The sequence below is a fragment of the Kryptolebias marmoratus genome, linkage group LG11, assembly GCF_001649575.2.
Source record: "Kryptolebias marmoratus isolate JLee-2015 linkage group LG11, ASM164957v2, whole genome shotgun sequence".
Lineage (NCBI taxonomy): Eukaryota > Metazoa > Chordata > Actinopteri > Cyprinodontiformes > Rivulidae > Kryptolebias > Kryptolebias marmoratus.
This window is the reverse complement of record NC_051440.1, coordinates 19,501,626-19,507,625: the sequence shown is the minus strand read 5'-3', so window position 1 is coordinate 19,507,625 and position 6,000 is coordinate 19,501,626.

The window sequence follows — 6,000 nt, the reverse complement described above, 5'->3', positions numbered from 1 at the left end:
ATATATACTGGAATAAATGAGAAAAAATAAATGAGAAAAACTTGTCTAAATATGTTACTCTAGCTTACTCTAGCTTCTCACTTGAAGAGTTTTGTTCGATGCCATCTTAAAAAAATAAACACATGCATGATGAGAAACTTGCCTTCCTTCACAGTCCAGGTTTAATATTTCACACCATCAGGAGTCAACTCAGGTTTCAGGGAATCTCCCAAGGAGAACAGATCTTTATGCTTTTAGCATGTGATTGCACAATGCCTTGAATAAACAACTGTGATATCAAAGCGTGACTGCTCATGCTTTTCAACGAGTCATTAAAACTATCAGATGACTCTACATGGCCAGTAATTTTGTAGTTATGGGAACAGCTCTTACATACTTAAACACCGAGTGACTTTCCTCTGCAGCTGAACATGCTTATTATTGTACTCTCATCACATCATTTTATTTATATGAAGATTTGATTCTAATTGATATTTGCAGGCTGGGGATAGTTACATTACATGTACTGCAAAAAAAGGGGTTAAAATATTAGGAGTCAGTTTTAAATGTTTATTTTGTGCAATATTGACACAGTGCTCCTAGAATTGCATACCTTCGTGACAGGTTGCACAAGAATCAGACTATACAATTGTAAGACTTGATTGTTTTGTCCACATTTAGAAAACAGAATATTGACCTTCATGAACACCGATTTAATGTTGCGCCATTTCATTCAGCTACATGGCACCATCTTATCTGTCGTACTGATAAAAGATAAAGAATAGATGCCATTTTGAGGCTTGTTACATAGAAATGAATAATGAGTTAACTTCCACACCAAGTCTCCCATGAACACAGGTGATGTGCAGACTGACAATTCTTACAAGAGACAGTAATTATGAAAACAAAACTGTAAACAAACAGACAAGGCAAAGAGTGTTTGTCAGAGAGCATTAAACAAGGCCATATTAAAACAGATAGTTTAGATTGTTGGTGTTTTGCAGAGTTATTAGTATCTTACCTGGAGTAGACAGGGCTCAGAGCATTGTCACACTGTTTTAGTCAGACATTTTCTCGAAGGAGACAAGCAAACAGCTAGTCCAAAGGGAGGCCAGTTCCAAAGCTGATTTCTACCATCCTGAAACAACTCCAATCTCAGACATTTCATAGCGATTCATGCAAACACTATTTATAAACCTCTACACTGCAGTCACATGCACGAGGCAGTTTTTGCTTAGAAGTGTATTGTTATTTACACTGAAAAATGAATCAGTCTGAGGTCCATTGGCAGCAATGGTCTACGTGAAACCTTCGTTGCAAAACAAAAGGTGTTCAATTTGAACTGGCAAAGAACCTATGTAATGACAAAGTAAGTGTGGTGAAATAAAAGTAGTTCAAGTGAATTCAGCTTCCTCAATCTTTAGATTTCATCACCAGTTTTCATGAGAAACAGTGAGATCAGTGACTTTTGGAGACCTCCATATAATATTAATTTAAATGGAAAGTGATGAAATTTAGCCTGAAGAAGTCTAATTGCAAACTACAACGATACATCAGCTGAAGAGCTGAGGCTCCAGATAATTTGTCTTTTCTGATAACTGAATACAAACCCATAAAGTATATGATGAGAAAAAGATTAGAGAATATCAGATTAATTCACACCCCCTCCTCTGTCGAAACAAGTACCTTCCTGTTTCAGCTCGTTCCCATAGTGACACTATAGAAACAGTTGCAACAAACAAGCAGGTTTACAGCATATGAGAAAAAAAAAAAAAAAAACATGATATACCTGGTTCCCTTTTTCATATATTTCTGAGAACTGCTCCTTTATTAAATGTGTTACATTAATAATGCATGTACTGCCTTAGAATGAGTTAGAATGAGTAAATTCTTAGAGAAGCAGATAATGATGCAAATATATCAACATAATAAATAGAAATGTGAATTAAGGAATCTCTGAAAATATATGATGTTAAAATAAATATCAGACAAGAAAACAAAAATAGAAAAAAAAATGTAAGAAAGTATCAGAGACACTCAAGACAAACAACAATCTAGCTTTTATTTTACTCTTAGAACAATATCTGTCCCAGTTCCTTTCTCTATGTAATGTTCACTCAACCTCCAAAAATGATTGTTTGAAACAACAGTGCAGTCAATGTGTACATTTGCTGAGGATGATAAATCTCCTCTTAAATCCCCTGAGTCTGAGAGTCAAAAGAGGTGAGCTCAGTAAACACCCCAACGTGGGGAAATGAACACACCTCTTAATCACTGCCAGTCTACAAAAGTTAAACAAGCATGTTCACTCTGGTCAAACTCAGCTTACTGAAAGCTTGTGTGAACATGAAAATGCTTTGAGTCATTATTCTGACTAAAGTGTGAAGCAGTTTTAAAAGATGGGGGGGGGGGGGAGGGACGGACAAAATGTAAAACCTATTTGGAGACAAACAAGATTGAGAAATGGTTCGAAACAAACAAAAAAACAATGTTTCATGTTTAATGTCTGGTTATTTCTACTGATTGATGCTACAAGCCATATAACTAAATGAAAAACACAAAGTGAACAGCTGTATCCCACATGACTGAAACCCAAATTAGACACTAGGCTTCTGAGTCAGAAAAAAAAAAAGAAAAAAATCCATGATGGTTATACAGTGAGAACACACACATCCACTCTCAGCAGACGTCCCTGTGGTTTGGGAGACCTTGTGGTAATGGCCAACCAATGGCACATCCTCAGCATTCCTCTTCAACAACGTGCTTTTTCCTCTTTCAACTATTACAGTCATTGGAATTTGAGAAAAAGAACATTTTGAGATGCCCATAAATGTAGAGAGCAGCAAGAAAGCCTGTTTGAGACTGATTCATCAACAGAAAAAAGACGTGAACCCATGGGCATGTTATTTTTAAACTGCCTCTCAAGCTTCCTGTTGAAACTTCCTGTTCACTAAACTTAAGGTAACTGCGGGATCTTTATATTGACGCATCTACTTGGCTGGTCTCTGAGGAGATGAGAAAGGCTTGTATGGACTGTGCTCTTGTTGTGTACATTTGGTGAAACTCTGCCTCAGTGCTTCGAGCTAAATAAGCAATCCCTGAGCCGTGGGAGCATGACTGGACTTCGTCAAAAGGCAGGGCTTTGTAACAACAAGACAATGGCCTCACTCCTGTTTGGGTGCTGTGACAGCAGAGAGAGCATTTTCTACCGATCATCACAGCATACTGTACAATAAAAAGGAACACTCATCCGAACTCTCAGTTTGCATGGTGATAAGCCTCAGTAATTTCACAGGTGCAATGTTTGCAGTGGTTACTTGGTTAATGCTTCCTTTTAGAAAATGTTAAACAGGATATTAAGCTGAGTTACAGATACAGATATCCAGTGAAATTATATTAAATCTAAATACAGCATACCTCAGAAAGAGGAAGATGTCAGAATGGAAATTTGCTAGGGGCAAAAAGGGGGGAAAGAGGAAATCCTGTCAACAGTGGTTGATTTAACTCACATGTGAGATTATGTGTCTGGGAACTTTTCAACTCTTTCTCAAAATCTACATACTGGTGTGAATGAATACCAGATTAGCAACTATTAAGTCAAGTCAAATTTATTTATATAGCACTTTTCAGCAACAAGGCGGTTCAAAGTGCTTTTATTAAACAACAACAACACGTTAAACATCTACACCCATTCATGACACCAATTGTTTAGTTTGTCCCTGTTTTCTCAACCAAACGATGTTCGAGTTACTACACAAATGTGAGCTGGGAACAAGTAGACGGTGCGCATGCTGATGATACTGAGGCAGCGAATGAATCAGTCCGCCTGATCAGCATTGTCTAGTGAGTCCAAAGGTTTATCCAACTCCTGGTGCACTGATACATTCACAGCCTCAGCACCATCAGCATATACAAGGTCTATCTATGATCATGTAGCATGGACATTACAGACAAACCAAAGAGTTGTTTTATAAACCTGAAAAACAATAATAATAATAATAATAAAAAAACCTGCCACTCATTTTGGGTAGCTATTGGCCTAGCCTGTACAAAAGCTTTTGCCTTCTTTTCCATAGTCTATGCTCTAACACTGATGTCACAGCTGATAAGGTAATGACTACTGATAACTATATAACAGAACACTGCTTCAAAGATTACTAGGCTATAAGAAGAGGAAAAACAGGTGCAAGAGACAGAAGACCAGGGTAAGGATGGGGTACAAAAGTGGGTCAGAACACCAGAGACTATCCCTGTTATTTTTCTGGCATCAAACACATGTGCTTAGTCCTTCAGGAGATCTGCAGGCACAATTCTATCAACAAGAAATCGACTCATTTCCACCACTTCAGCTATTTGACCAACACCTTTACCGGGCTACAGCACCAAAGGACATGAACAACTGCTATACACATTCATCCTATTTGGTCTCCATGGCAACAGCCTCCAGCTCTCCGCACCATGCTGTGCATCCATGAGCCTGACCTAAACGCCTGCCTGAGGCCCAGCATTATCTTTGAGAGCCTGCACATTGTTCTGGCGGGAACAAATCAGATTCTTTCCGTCAGTCTGCCCTCTTATCCAGCTGTTACATTTAACAGGATTGCTGGACGGAGATTGGCAGGCGGCCATCGGAGAGGTAAATGTCACCCTGTGACAGGAAAGCCAAGAAAATGTCAAAATCTATTTCACTGCGTTTGCAGTGGAAGGGCATTATTCAGCTGCTCTGTAACAGCTTCAGCTGCTGCCTATATGATAGCAAATGTGATATTACAAAAAATTAGACCTAATAATAGAACACAATTTTATGATCACATTTTGTATTCAGTATATTTGAATTTTAAAAAGAAAATACTGAACTTTATTACAATTTATTGACCTAAAATGTAACACAGAGTACTTGTTAAACCAACAGAGACGTCCAAATTTGGTTAAATGTTCAAAACATGAGGCAATGTATTATGTCAAAAATACTGAACAATGACTACCACTAGCATTTCATTTCTACTAAACCTCACTGTTAGACTACTGAGGTTTCTTCATGTGTAGCAGAGCTGCAATCTGCTACGAAGGGAAAGAAGAAAAACACCTACAGATGCTCTTTATACACCCATTTGTGTACACTTCCTGCCATTTCATGTGCGGTTTTATGTTTTGATGGCATGGATGTTATCATCTCAAAGGGTTGTTTAAACTTTTGCAGCAGATTTGATATGAGGTTGATCTCTGAAAGCACCCTCTCTCTTTCTGGCAGATGGTACACCCGAATGAATACTCATAAAATACAGCCGTTGGATTAGGAGCAGGCTCGCAGGACAATCGGAGATTTATATTCAAGGAGAAAAAGATAGCTGGAGATGAAAAACAGAGATTAGTTTGACTGAGGCTAAGAAGAGATGATCAGATGTGCAGTTAACATTGTGTGTGCTAATATAACTTAAGAAATCCCTGTACACACAAAGTAATATGTTGTGCTCAATACATTTCAAACACTTACATATATATATATACAAAACAATTTTAAAAAGGTATCAACCCACCACCATCATTTTTACAGGACAGGATAAGAATTGTTTCCAGTTAACTCTCAGTGTGGTTAACCTACCAGTTCACACACTGTAGAGAATAGCCAATCTCTGTCATTGGTTAATACCATACCCTCTACAGCTCCCCCTTATTTACCCTTTCCTGTGTTAATGTCTGCCTCAATGCTGAATCTCAATCAGATTCCACAGCAACCACAGAACAAAATGTTCTCCTTCAAAAGTCCCTGAAAAGTGGATAAGTGCGTCAGTGGCAGTGAAAGCAGAACAGCTATTTAAACTGAAATTTTAAGTGTAAAGTATTTGTGAAATTATTCAATATGCCAAAAGAGCAAAAAAAAAAAAAAAAAGATTCAGGATTTAAACATCTCAAAAAAAAAAAACCCTTGTAAATGTGAGGATATGTGGAGTGCCAAACAGAATTCTCCACAAAACACAAGAGTAACCAAAAATCCTGATCTCCAAAACAGACAATATCTTC